Here is a 15,062-nt window from a genome sequence, read left to right as displayed (position 1 = left end):
AAATCTGTGATGAGTAATATACTTAGGTACAGATCAATTAAATAAAACAGAAAGATGTATATTAAATTCCATTTAGTAATAAGCAGAGGGCATTGACAAAATACCATAGAGCAAGGATGAGGACTGAGTTGTATCCTTCTCCATTTTTAATCTAAATCACGTTCACATCCTGGCAGTGAAAGGAAAATTACACATGTCTGTCTGTCTGCCTAGGTACCATATCCGATGCAGACGTTGGTGACCATGGTTTTCCATATAGATCTATCCTTCATTCTTTGGATGACTTCCATTTCCTTGATGTGTAGCCACTTGGCTATGCTTTTGATGTACATAAGCTGAGATCTTCCTCTAGGTTTGCTCCCCTCGATCTTTCCAGAGAGTATGAGTTTTTCTAGTTCATCTTTCTGCATGATGTGTCTGAGGAATCTGAGTTGTCTTTCTCTTATTGTTGGTATGAGTGATCGAACTGCTTGGGCTCTTCTGAGAACTTCTTCATTTGATGTGTGTGTGGTCCATGATATTTTTAACATTCTTCTGTAGAACCATAATTCAGCTGCTTCTAGTCTCTTTTCCCATTGCTGGAGAAATGGTCCAGCATTCACTTCCAGAAGTCAGGATAGAATAAATGTAGCACTGCAGTACTGTATTCTGTTTTTAGTGTACATGCTCATCTTTCTGTCTGTTAATATGGTCTTCATTTTTTGGAAAGCTTCTTTCGCTATTGCTGTTCTGTATTTGATATCTGTGTCGCACGGGCCATTACTTGTTATTAGGCTGCCAAGATATCTGAATTTGTTGACTTGTTTGATGTTTGTATTTCGGATCTTGATCACACATTGTGGGATGTTTGTCTTTCTGGAGATGACCATGCTTTCTGTCTTCTTGGTGTTGATTGAGAGGCCTCTGCGATTACTTTCTGCTGCCACTATAGTGAGTAGTTCTTGAAGTTTTGTTTCTGAGTCAGCTATTAGTATGATGTCATCAGCATATCTGATGTTATTTATATTATGGCCTCCAATTGTGAATCCTTTGATGTCTTTGATACTTCTCGAGATATTTTCACTATAGAGATTAAATAAGTCTGGTGAAAAGACACAACCTTGCCTGACTCCTCTCATGATATTCACATACTCACTCACTTCTCCTTCTATTCTGATGGATGCTGTCTGGTCCCAGTATAAGTTTCTTAAGAAACATACATCTTTCCCATCTATGTCAAGATCTTGAAGCATTTCTAGAAGATCTTGGTGTCTGACAGTGTCAAAAGCTTTTGTATAGTCGATGAAACATAGGTAGATGTCTTTTTTTACCTGGATCCAGTGTTTTCCACAAAGCTGCATTGTTCTTTACTGATTTCTGGTTTTATACAGCGCCTTGCTCTCATCATGATTACTCTGAGAATAATTTTTGCCACGTGGCTCATCAGGCTTATTATACAATGTAACTCACATTCTGTTGCTCCCCCTTTGGAAGTGTGATGAACACTGATTTACTTAAATCATCAGGTATCTCCCCATGATCATAGATTTCATTTGCTATTTCTGTTATTTTCTCTATTCCAAAATCTTCTAAGGCCAGTATCATTTCAACAGCGATGTTGTCTGGACCAGTTGCTCTGTTATGTTTTGTTTTATTTATGGCTGCTCGAATTTCTGATTTTTGAATGCTTGGTCCTTCAAGATTCTTCTTTATGTTTGATTTTTCTCTTCTTTGGTCTTGAGGAGACATGGAGAAGCCCAGATGGGAACAACAAAAATCAAATTGACTACATAACAATCAATAACAGATTCAAAAACTCGATAACTCAATCTAAAAGCTACCCTGGAGCAGACTGTGGAAGCGACCACATACCAGTCATTTGCAAAATGAAAATAAAGATGAGAAAATTAAAGAAACCATAAAGATCAGAACCACTGGATTATCAACAACTACAAAACAACCCTCATCTGAAAACAGAATACAAAATCAAGGTGAAAAACCATTTCTAATTGTTGCAGGATGAAGGAGGCAAATCTTCCTGGGACATACTGAAGGAATCTATGGTTGAAGCTGCAAAAGAAACCATCCCAAGAAAAGAACAGAAAAGTAAGAAGAAATGGATAACGGAAGATATAATACAATTGATGCAACAAAAACAGACCATCAAACCAAGAGACAGCAAAGAATACAAACAACTTGATAAGACAATAAAAAGAAAATGCAGAGAAGCTAAAGACAGATAGAGAAATGGACAGACATAGAAATGCTACAAACCCATAACCCTGGAAAAAATGGACAGTAAGATTAAAGAACTAACGAGAAATTACCTTGCTCAGCAAGTGGATGCATCAAGGTAAAAGATGGCAGCTTCATTATGAGCAAGGATGAAATCCTAAACAGATGGACAGAATATATAAAAGAACTTTTTGAAGACCAAAGAGGAGAAAAACCGAAAATAAAATTATACATAACATTTCAAAAATGAAAAAGCAGAATGTAGACCAAAAGTAATGCTATATTCAAAGCAAATTTTAATTTGAAACAGGTTAAGTACCTATATCATATCAAATGGCAGGGATTTAAGCTTGATTTCAGTTGCTATTGTCAGCAAATCTCAGATAGAGTAAGAGCAAGATATCAAATTGCCTTCTGAAATGCTCCTACCATTTGCCAAAAACTGTACAGAATTTACTCTGTAATCACTATGCAGTGATCATCACTAGAAATGCAAGATTATAAAGGTAGTCAAGGACAAGATTTGATGTGTTTGATGTGCATCCACTATGGGTCTAACAACATGTCAGTTTTGCTCAGAACATTTGAGCAAGGTGTTGAATTCGGCACAAAATCTAGAATGTAATCTCAATATGTCATTGTAGTAGGTGAGTGGGAAGATTTTAAATGCAAGTCCTGTCTGATACTTCATCAGTATTACAAATCAATTACATTCTCAAAGAAAAACAAGGAATTTTTACAATACCCTTGCAATCAACTATAGCTCAACCAATATAATCAAACAGACCATCTGGTTGTTCCATTTTCTTTGCAAAATCTACCATTCTATACATATAGCACTTGCTGTGTTTAATCAAATAATTTCTAAAGAAATGTTCCAAAGTTAAAAATTACAGATTCCACATTTTTGTAAGCAAACAGTAATCAAAACTCATAAGGAATTTTTTCTAATAAATGGATGTCTGACTATCAGAAACAAAGAGAATGCACTCTTGTTCTCTCTTCTAGCTGAATATTCTGCAATATGATTCATAACACACACCATGATATCAGATTGAGTCTACTTTTAAATATTAATTTTCGTAAATCCTCATAAAATATATATATATATATATATAGAGAGAGAGAGAGAGAGAGAGAGAGATATCACAGAAATTATTTTTGTGCTTACCTTTCTGAAACTAGAGTTTAAAGATGAAATCATTTCTAATAATGTGCTTCATTTGTTTCCTAAAATGTGACAATAATAATAAACACATCTGTATTTTACATTTTTATTGAAGTAAAACGTTGCAGTATATTTCATAGGAATTTTATAAATTTAAAATATATACATTCAGCCACATCCAGAGCTAATGGAATAGATGACCGAAAGTTTGATCAATAAAACTAATCTTAAAAAGGATAAGAGGCTGAAGAGTTTAAGAGATTGTATATTCTGGAGCTGAGATTTTTGTAACTTAAGTTAGGGCTTCCAGTGAAAGAATGATTAAGATGGGGAATGCTCAGATTGTCAGGTGTGATGATATTTTTGGTGTAGGAAGAACGAATAAAGTTGGGACAATTGAGACAATCAGGGTTATATATGGTGATGCATGTGTACTTTGATAATAAATTTACTTTGTACTTTGATATTGAGGGATATTACTAGTGACAGTTGTGTCCTACAGAATTTGGCTAATTGTCAGTGGTGGGCATTGAAATCTCTCTTTCAGTATTCTTGTTACCTTCATTGTTCAGTGATTCATCAGCTGCAAGAGATGGTAATCAGGTGGAGGTACTCTTGTCCATGTTTAATCCGATGCCATGAGACTTCATGGATTCAGGAATCAATGGTGCCTCTTCCTTTGAGCTGCCTTCTATTATGGGTATGTACTGAGAGTGACGTGATTCTATGAATATGAGCAAATCAGCCTGTTGCTGCACTAGTCTGTGGAATAACTCTTACAACTCAGACATCAGCCCCCAGATGCTTGCGAGTACTTTGTAAGGTGGACTGAACTTGGAGTGGCATTAGCTTGTTCAAATTCAGTTTCTGGGTCAATACCAGGTGCTTCATCTGGTACTTTATTACTCTGTTTAAACCAATTGAGTGGCTTGTTGGCCACTACAGAGTGCATTTAAGAGTTAAGCACATGTAGGTCGGGAGTCACATGAAGGTCTGAATAAACTTAACAGATTTCCTCTCCTGAAGGAAACATTGAACCAGATGGATTTTTATGACAGTTCTGATATTTAGAGCACTTTCTCTTACACATAAACTCTGCAATAATTCTGAACATTAACTGTATTACGTGTCATCGCACAAGTACTTAAAAACAGGAAAAATATAAACTTTATTGATTATGTTGCTTGAGGTATTCAAAGGGCAAAGGCTGGCCTTATTTTGAGTGCATCTAAAGAATTAAGCTTAAAATATTTTAGAACTCCTGCAAGTTTATTAAATGTTCAGGGAAGAACATTGATTCAAACTTGTTGGATCCTGGTTTTACTTGATACAAAGCTACACCAAGCGGTATGAATTCTTCCATCAGTCCCTGATAGGTTTGGAGGTTTCTTTTAATGGATACCATTTTCAGTTTATAGACATGGAAATGCAGGAAAATGTCTAAAATAAATACAAATAAAAACATATCAAGATGTTTCAGTGTTTAATCGTCGGGGTGGGTTGCAGAAACATAAAGAAATTGCTACTCACTGTTGTTTATTGACTACAGTTCTGCCTTCAATACTATAATTCCAAGCAAACTCATCAAACTCTGGACCTTGGAGTCAATGCCTCCCTCTGCAAATAGGTTCTTGATTTCCTGACCAACAGAGCACAATCAGTAAGGATAAGCAACAACACCTCTGCCATGATTATTCTAAGCACTGGAACTCCAGGTTGTGTATTTCATATTTCAGTAATATTTGAGTAATATTGTAAATATATTGTTTAATTAAGCATTATTTGTTTAAATAATCCATTATGGTTATATGTACGAAGTAAGTGAATAGCATATGTCGTAAACCACTGGGTTTGCATGTGCCTTGCTAAAGTAGAAACAAAACTAAGGCCTGGTCTCCTGGGCTCCCGTTTTTTTTTTTGCAATTAGCTTTATGTTTTGGAATTACAAAACATAACAGCAACAACAAATAAGTTTTAAGTTAATGGGAGACAACTACATACCTGTTGAAGTGCAGCGAGGTGTTGGGAGTTTTTAAAAAAAGGCCAGAAAAATGAATGACTTCATGGGTTGCTGAACTGTAACTACCAGGTGATAATAATCATAAATTAAAAAAAGCAGAAATGGCTGTCTACATTGGAAAGATAGATGTGTTCGATTGCACAAGGCATACAGTAACTGGAATACGTATACTGAGTGAATTGAGCAATATTTTAAAACAAATGGATCAGCCAATGAGAACAGGTACCAGTTTTGCTGACAGCATTGGGTTAAAAAGCATAGTTTGCTCAAAAGTCTGACTGTTCCAATGAAACCAGCTGAAATAAAGTAATGCAGGAACATTTAGAACCAATCATTGTTGTTTGCAGAATGCTTTAGATTGCTGACAAAGTCAGCATGGATTTGTGAAAGGAAAATCATGTCTGACGAATCTCAAAGAATTTTTTGAGGATGTAACTAGTAGAGTGGATAGGGGAGAACCAGTGGATGTGGTATATTTAGATTTTCAAAAGGCTTTTGACAAGGTCCCACACAGGAGATTAGTGTGCAAACTTAAAGCACATGGTATTGGGGGTAAGGTATTAATGTGGATAGAGAACTGGTTGGCAGACAGGAAGCAAAGAGTGGGAATAAACGGGACCTTTTCAGAATGGCAGGCGGTGACTAGTGGGGTACCGCAAGGCTCAGTGCTGGGACCCCAGTTGTTTACAATATATATTAATGACTTAGACGAGGGAATTAAATGCAGCATCTCCAAGTTTGCGGATGACATGAAGCTAGGCGGCAGTGTTAGCTATGAGGAGGATGCTAAGAGGATGCAGGGTGACTTGGATAGGTTAGGTGAGTGGGCAAATTCATGGCAGATGCAATTTAATGTGGATAAATGTGAGGTTATCCACTTTGGTGGCAAAAACAGGAAAACAGATTATTATCTGAATGGTGGCCGATTAGGAAAAGGGGAGGTGCAACGAGACCTGGGTGTCATTATACACCAGTCATTGTAAGTGGGCATGCAGGTACAGCAGGCGGTGAAAAAGGCGAATGGTATGCTGGCATTCATAGCAAGAGGATTCGAGTACAGGAGCGGGGAGGTTCTACTGCAGTTGTACAAGGCCTTGGTGAGACCAAACCTGGAGTATTGTGTGCAGTTTTGGTCCCCTAATCTGAGGAAAAACATTCTTGCCATAGAGGGAGTACAAAGAAGGTTCATTCCTGGGATGGCAGGACTTTCATATGATGAAAGACTGGATTGACTAGGCTTATACTCGCTGGAATTTAGAAGATTGAGGGGGGATCTGACTGAAATGTATAAAATCCTAAAGGGATTGGACAGGCTAGATGCAGGAAGATTGTTCCTGATGTTGGGGAAGTCCAGAATGAGAGGTCACAGTTTAAGGATAAAGGGAAAGCCTTTTAGGACCGAGATGAGGAAAAACTTCTTCACACAGAGAGTGGTGAATCTGTGGAATTCTCTGCCACAGGAAACAGTTGAGGCCAGTTCATTGGCTATATTTAAGAGGGAGTTAGATATGGCCCTTGTGGCTAAAGGGATCGGGGGTATGGAGAGAAGGCAGGTACAGGGTTCTGAGTTGGATGATCAGCCATGATCATACTGAATGGTGGTGCAGGCTCGAAGGGCCGAATGGCCTACTCCTGCACCTATTTTCTATGTTTCTATTTCATAAGTGGAATTAAAAGGGAGTCCATTTCAGCATACAGTACGTGATTGAATTAAAGAGCATTGTCAGTTTAGTGATAGACTTAATGATGCACTGAGAGATCATTTCGTTTGTAAAATCTTTCAAGAAGGAATTCAAAAATGGCTCTTAACTGAAGCACAACATGCATTCGAAGAGCTGTTGAAATAGCTCTATCCATGGAAATGGCAGACAGAGACGCAACTGAGCTGCAGTCAGGGAATGAAAGTGAACATGAACAAAATTGCAATGTCTAAACAGAAACCGCCGTGGCTGAACAAATTGTGTTACTGTTGTGGCAAGGGCTCACATACACTGGAAACTTGCAGAAAATGCAACAAAATAAGATATATACAAAAAGCAAGTCCGGCAGACAAAAATAAATGATCTGCACAGGAAGGGAAAAAGATAAAAAGGCAAGTTGCAGTTTCAAAAAGAGCACTAATCTGCATGCTATTGATGAAAAATCTGATAATGATGTAAGTGACACCGGACTGAGTAGCCTTGAGATTTACTATGTGCAAACTAACTATAATCAAACAATATAGCTTACACCAAAAGTGAATGGTATATTAATTAAAATGGAGTTGAACACTGGCTTAGCTGTTTCAGCCATTCCACAAAATGAGTTTGAACAGCATATCAAAGATACTGAACAGAAGCCTTCAGATATCCAACTAAAAACATACCAGAAAAAAGATAACTCCTGTGGGAATAACATTTGTAATAGCGAAATACAACAACCAACTTGTATGTGGTTAAAACAGGAGGGTCAGCATTGTAGGGATGTGATTGGCTGAGACAACTATAACTTGATTACAGATTGATGCACAATTGGCATGCCACATCCCCTTCAAAAGAATCAACTGAAAGTAAATTAAGAAAGGTAGTGGATGATGCCACATCAGTGTTCAAGGATGGCATTGAAAACTCAAAATATACAGTATCAATGGTAAAATAATGTTAAATGAAAATGCCACACCCAAGCTTTGCAAACCACCCATGATAAAGTAGCCAGTGAACTAGATTGCATGGAGGCTGAAGATATTCTTACCAAGGTTGAGTGGAGCCCATGGGCAATGTCAGTGGTCCCAGTAGCCAAAAAGAATGGGTCTGTCAGGATCTGTGGTGATTTTAGGTCACCATCAACCGAGTACTGAAAATAGATGAATACCTTCTGCTTAGGATAGAGGATATCTTTGCAAACCTTTTTGGAGGGAAACACTTCAGCAAAGTGGATTTAGCTGAGGCCAACCTACAAATGGAGATGAAAGGAGGGTCCAAAATGTATCTCATCATAAACAATCATAAAGGGCTTTATCACTATAATAGACATAATTTTGGAGTAACTTCTGCACCTGCACTCTGGCAGAAAGCTATGGACCAGGTGTTACAAGCCTGCCCAGGCACTTGGGAGTGACCTAGATGACATCGTTGTAAGGAAAAATCTTAAGACAGTATTAAAAATATTAGAAGGTTATGAGCTCAGAGCATGATGCAACAAGTGTGAATTCTTTAAACCAAGCATCAGGTACAGTGGTTACACCACTGACTCACAATGATTACACAAGTGTGCTGAAAAAATTCAAGCAGTGGTGGATGCCCCAAAGTCAAAGGAAGTGTCACAATTGTGGTCCTTTTTGGATCTGTCAATTACTATAACCGGTTCCTGGCTAATGTACTCCACCCCTTGAACTCATTACTACAGATTGGGAAGAAATGGCAATGGACAAAGCAATGTGAGGTGGATGCCCAAAAGTTAAAGGAAATGGTGACATCAGGCACTGTACTGACATATTATCATCCATATTGTCCAGAGAGCTTACCTATGACATCTCTCCTTAAGGTATAGGAGCAGTCATGTCACATGTTATGAGTGATGGAAGCAAACGCTCCATGACCTTTGCATCACGTTCCCTTAACACTGCAGAGAAAAATTACGCACAGGTTGACAGAGAGGCTCAGAGTCTGGTTTGGGGTGTAAAACATTTCAACCTGGATCTGTATGGGAGAGAGTTTACCCTCACTACTGATCATCAACCACTAGTGTCCATTTTCCATCCACATGAGGGTGTTCCACTAACAGCAGCAGAGATGGGCTCTGTTTCTTGGAGGCCACAATTACATGATCGAATTCAAGAAGATGACTAATAATGAAAATGCTTCTGGATTGTCCCGTCTACCTTTGGAAAAGGAAATACATGAAAAATTTACACAAGAGGACACTACTCCTGATGTATTCTTCCAAATGCAAATCAGGTTGCCCTGTTACAGCAGGGATGATCCAAAGGGAAACCAGAAAAGATCCCAGTCTCAGGTCTACATGGCAATTCAAAATGGGTGGAATATGCAGCAGAAATTCTTGTTCCCCCATTTTTAGCAGCATTAGGATGAACTTGCCGTTAATGGGGTTGCCTTATGTGGAGATTGAGACTGCTTGTACCATCCAAGGTAAGTACTAAGGTAGTAGAGGACTACATTTTAGTCATCTGGAGTTGGTCAAAATGAAAGCATTGGCTCAAGGCTTTGTCTGGTGGCCTGCGATAAATCATGAGATTGAGCAGCTTGCCATGCACTGCTTGGGATGCCAACGTGTACTGAAAATGGCAAAGCAGTGCCTCTCCATCCCTGGGAAAGGCCTGCATTGCTCTGGCAGAGTTGTCACATGGATTCTGCTGGAGCATTCACAGGCACAAATTTCTTTAGTGGTAGTGAATGCAGCTACAAAGTGGCCAGAAGTGTTCCCCATAGCCTCCACCTCAGCGTCGCACACTGTTAATGTGTTGAGAAGCCTCTTCGCAAGGACTGGTGTCCCAGAACAATTAGTCAGTGGCTATGGACCACAGTTTGTGGCAGACCAGTTTCAGCCATTCCTGAAAATGATTGGGAAACTACATATGACATCTGCACCATACCACCCAGCTACGATGGTTTGTCAAGAGTCTCCAGAATTTACTGTGAGCAATATCAGCAGAGCACACGACACTTAACACTGAAACAGAACCCTCATTGTATATTGTTATGCATCATACTCCATATTCAACAACTCACCAGCTATGCTCTTCCTGGGCCATCCCTTGTGTTCACACTTGGATCTTTTCAAACCCAATCTTAGAAGGAGTATGTAAGACAAACAGCCGAAACAAATTGAGGGCTCCTCTAACAAGGAGCTTCACTGTTTCACTCCTGGACAAATAGTCCTGGTGAGGGACTACAGAGCATTAAAAGTGGTACTCAGAAAGATTAAGGACAGAACTGGACCACTTTCCTACACCATGGCAATTACACCTGATATTATCTGAAGATGACACATTGATCAGTGAGGAGAGCAGAGTCAATTGTTAGAGAAGAACGCTGGCCAGAGTTGTCAGAACCACTTCTAACAGTCCTGGAGTCAACTCCTGTAACCATCACAGAGGAGGCCCCAGAACCTGAGATTGTTTCACAGTCATAAGTCTCACCTGCCAAGCATAGTGAGCCCCCTTATCAGGAAAGATGTTGTCCCTGAAAGTTAAGAAAGCATCTGCGGTGATTAAATCTTCAGGCCTGAATGGGACAATTTAAAATTTACTGTGGATGTCTATATTGTTGTATTATATAGTATACCAAAAAAATGTATATGTATATAAGTTGAGATGCATTCTATATTGAGTTGGAGTTCATAGCTAAGCAGGGAGGAGTGTTCTATATTTATTATTTTGGAAATATGAGTAGTATTCTAAATATATTGTTTGACTAAGCATTCTTAGTTTTTTAAAATAATTGATTATGGTTATATATATGAAGTACGTGAATGGCATACGTCATCACACCACTGTGTTGCATGCATGTGAATTGCTAAAGTAAAAATGAAATTAAAACATATTTTCCTGGGCTCCTGTCTTTTTCTTGCAATCAGTTTTATGTTTAGGAGTTACAAAACATAACACTCCACAAGGTTGCACCCTCATTCCCTTACTCTGCTCCCTGTACACTCCATCTACAAGTTTGCAGATGGGCAGTATTTCAAATAATGATGAGTCACAGTACAGGAAGCAGAGTGATCTTAGTAACATGATAATAACCTTCCATGAAAGTTAGCAAACCAAAGGAACTGGACACAGCTATAGAAAAGAGGGCTGTGCAAATCCTGCTGTCTGCTTCACAATCACGAGAAATTCTGCAGATGCAAGCAACACACATCAAAGTTGCTGGTGAATGCAGCAGGCCAGGCAGCATCTAGTGGAAGAGGTCGATGTTTTGGGCCGAGACCCTTCGTCAGGACTAACGCAGCGTCCTGACGAAGGGTCTCGACCCGAAACGTCGACTGGACCTCTTCCAATAGATGCTGCCTGGCCTGCTGCGTTCACCAGCAACTTTGATGTGTCTCCTTCACAATGTTGAGATCGAGAGGGCTAAGAGCTTCAAGCTCCTGGGATTGAACATTACGAAGTAGCCAACCATGCAGATGCCATGGTCAAGAAAGCTCACTGAAGCACCTTCAATAACTCCAAAAGACTGAAGTTGGGTAAAATACTGAAAGGCTTTTATTCGCTGTACAATACGACCTCCATGCTGAGTGTCTGTCCCTGGACTGAGGGGGAGAGGCAAGGCAAAATCACCTTTATTCAGTCAGCAGAGAGGCATGTCCAGACAGTTAACCCAGTTACAACATATATATGGTTTACCACACTCACCAACACCTCTACTTCGTGAGGAGGCGAAAGAAAATTGGCATGACCCTGTTGACCCTAATCGATTTTTATTGATGCACTCAATTTGGATGCATCAAAGCTTGGTATGGCAGCAAAAAAATACACCTGAACACAGCTCAGGACATTACGGAAACCAATCTCCCCTCAATGCACTGCCTGCATTCCTCACTAAGTAAAGCACCCAGCATAATCAAAGACTCTACCCGCCCAGGACATTCTCTTACTCCCTTTCCATTGAGCAGAAGATACAAAAACTTGCAAGTATGTACCACCAGGCTCAAGGGCCGCTTCTCCTCCACTGTTATAAGACCTTAAAATGATTCCCCAGTGTGATATGGTGGACTCTTGACCTCAAAATCTACCTCGTCATGATCTCGGTTCCTGTTTTTTGATCCTCCAAAATATTCTGCATGGAATTTAAACTGGAGGTGGCAGAGGGTGGACTTAAGAAGGAGATTTTTGAGGAAGAAAAGCTGCCTTAAATTTAATTGGATTTGGTTGTGTGACTATGGTAGGATGAAGATTATTCCATGCTTTAATTGTGCGGGGGAAAAATGAATCTAACTTGGTAGTTAGTATTTCAAATTGAATTGAGTGCCATCGTCTGCTCCTAATAGGTTTGGGTTTGATGTGGGATTGGTAGTCTATGTCGAGCTGACCATTTAACATTTTGTAAAAACAGGTTAGGCGGTGTGCTTCACGTCTATCTTGGAGAGAGTTCTACTTTAATGAATTTAAAAGTTGAGTAACACTCGCTTCTCTCTCATAGGTATTTGTGACAAATCGGGCTGTCTGTCTTTGGACTCGCTCGATGGAAGTAGTGTTTTTGTTTGTGTATGGGTCCCATGCAGCAACTGCATATTCCAAATGTGAGGTACAACTTCTCCTTGACTGAAGTTGCACAATGATGAAAACTGCGTCTCAAAAAATTTAGGACTCCTGTTTCATGATGCGTCTGACTATTGCAGCGTAGATCATTCTGGATTTTGATACCAAGATACTTGATCTGTTTTCTTGCACTTTATTGTTCATCTGCGCCTTGTCCTACCTCAATGTACAGTGTAATGAATTGATCTGTATGAACAGTATGCAAGAGAAGCTTTTCACTATCTTGATATATGTGACAATAATAAACCAATTTCCTCACCTAAGACTTCCTCCTCCATTCTCGAGTCTCCTTAGTACGACCTGAGTCGACTAACCTTATGTACTTACCAGAATTATGTACAAAATGATTTCGGAGATCAACAAAGCAGAAACCAACAGACGCTCCTGCTCCAGTTCACTGAAAACGCGTCCGGGTAGTTCCGCCTTCCAACTGTCTCCATGGCAACCACATACCCTCTGGCCGCCCTGAATGTTGCCGCGCATGCGTCGACTTCTTGGGCTGAGTGAAGACTTTCTGCGTCCAAGCTTCCCTCCCGGCGGTTCCATCACGTGATATCGGCGGCCCATCTTGCCCCTGCATGTTCCTCGTCGTTTAGCTGCATGGAAACACGGAACAGTCGGTAAAATTCGGCAGCTGCTGCTTGGTTAATGGTAAGTGTTTTCAGAGTTCATCAGTGTATACGTTAATGACAATGCCTGTGTTATTGCAACCTATATACTTTAGATGCTTTCTTATGTAGCTAATGCCAAGCTTCCCATTTTGACTATTGAAAGTATAGCTGCTAATCGTGTACTGAAATATCTCACACTCGTTTCCTTTTCTGTACTTTACTTGATTTAAATAAAACACTAACAATATACCGTTTAATTGTTTTGAGTCTACATTATCGTGTGCGGATATGATGCCCAGCGCCTCCTGGCGGGTTATAGGTTTGGAGATAGTTAGAGCCGGTTTCTTGAACATCGTTGCACTGGGTTTGTACGCTGGTTGGGCTTTTTACTAAACATTTTCTTGTTTAGTAACCTTGAGTTTTTTAATTTACTAAAGATGCTGTTATAGTTAAAGTGAAATCTTATAAAAAAATCTTCGAGCGAAAATATTTCAGCTCGTCGATCTTTTAGAAAAGCTACAAGTGGACGCGGCTCTTGGCTTTTTGTGTGCTCCTGTTATACTGTAACTTAAAGGAAACGACACAATAGATGATCCAGAACCTCCTAATGCAGTATCATATAAAGTGAAATGAGAAGAGGATATCGGAGACGTTTGATTTTGACGTCCTTAGTTGCATTTATAAAGTTATACTCAATTATGTGAATTATCAATTAATTACTTATGTTGTTACATTGTTACCTGTGGGGGTCGCAAAATTTGACCCGTCAAAGTTCAAAGTAATCAAGGTACATATATGTCACCATATATTTATCCTGAGATTTGTCAGTCTTTGAAATACTTATGTGTATTTTCTTTATAACGCTCAAAAATGATTAGAAACCTTCCAGACCAGGTCATTTTGTATACTCCAAGACTAATTTGGAATGTAAGATTTTAAATTCACCAGGCCTTAATGATGGAAATAATTTTATTTTGTGTGTGTGTGTGTGTATTGCTCAATAATCAGCTCCTTGGTCTTGCTGACATTCAGTAAGAGGTTGTTGTGGGACCACTCAGCCAGATTTTCAATCTCACTCCTATATGCTGATTTTTCACCACCTTTGATTCGGCCAACGGCAGTGGTATTGTCAGCAAACTTAAATATTGCATTCGAGCTGTGCTTGGCCTCACAGTCATAAGTGTTAGCAGGGGGCTAATCACGCAGCCTTGTGCTTGACCTATGCTGATGATTATTTTGGAGGAGATGTTACCAATCAGGGCTGACTAGGGTTTGCAAGTTCAGATATCTAGAATCCGGTTGGAAGAGGCAGTTTTGAGGCCTAGGTGTAGAAGCTTATTGTTTAGTTTTGAGGAGATGATAGTATTGAATCTAGAGCTGTAATCAATGAGGAGCATCCTGATGTATGTGTTATTACTGCCCAGATGTTTCACAGTTGAGTAAGGAGCCAATGACTTGGTATCTGCTGTTGACCTGCTATGATGGACTGCAAATTGGAGCAGATCTCAGTAGCTTTTCAGGCAGCAGCTGATGTGGTCCATCACCAGCTTCTCAAAGCACTTCATCACAGTGATTGTAACTGGATGATAGTCATTGGGACAGGTTGCCACATTCTTTTGAGGCACCGATATAATTGAAGTCTGCTTGAAGCAAGTGGGTATCCTCAGCCTGCCGAAGCGAGAGGTTAAAGATGTTGGTGAACACTCCAGTTAGTTGATCAGCGCAGGGCTTTAGTACTTGGCCAGGTGCCCTGTCTGGGCTGTAAGCTTTCCGTATGTTCACCCTCCTGAA

At 39.6% G+C, this 15,062-nt stretch overlaps 2 protein-coding genes across 7 annotated transcripts in view; one reads left to right on the top strand and one right to left on the bottom strand.

The window, feature by feature from the left end:
- Positions 1–13,079, bottom strand: part of LOC140203718 (ATP-binding cassette sub-family C member 5-like) — a 173,910-nt gene extending 160,831 nt beyond the window's left edge. Inside the window, exons 1-3 of the mRNA XM_072269755.1 lie at positions 12,988–13,079; positions 4,913–5,021; positions 3,386–3,444 (exon numbers count right to left, since the gene is read on the bottom strand). The gene's annotated coding sequence lies outside the window, so the exon portion shown is untranslated. The remainder of the gene's footprint in view (positions 1–3,385; positions 3,445–4,912; positions 5,022–12,987) is intronic.
- A 126-nt stretch (positions 13,080–13,205) lies between these two features.
- The window catches only part of LOC140204170 (ecto-NOX disulfide-thiol exchanger 2-like), a 267,263-nt gene continuing 265,406 nt past the window's right edge, over positions 13,206–15,062 (top strand). For all 6 annotated transcript variants that reach the window (XM_072270622.1, XM_072270620.1, XM_072270619.1 and 3 more), the window contains exon 1: positions 13,206–13,311. The gene's annotated coding sequence lies outside the window, so the exon portion shown is untranslated. The remainder of the gene's footprint in view (positions 13,312–15,062) is intronic.

The sequence above is a fragment of the Mobula birostris genome, chromosome 10, assembly GCF_030028105.1.
Source record: "Mobula birostris isolate sMobBir1 chromosome 10, sMobBir1.hap1, whole genome shotgun sequence".
NCBI lineage: Eukaryota > Metazoa > Chordata > Chondrichthyes > Myliobatiformes > Myliobatidae > Mobula > Mobula birostris.
Note: the sequence above shows the minus strand (reverse complement) of the source record. Positions and strands in the feature narration are given on the sequence as shown.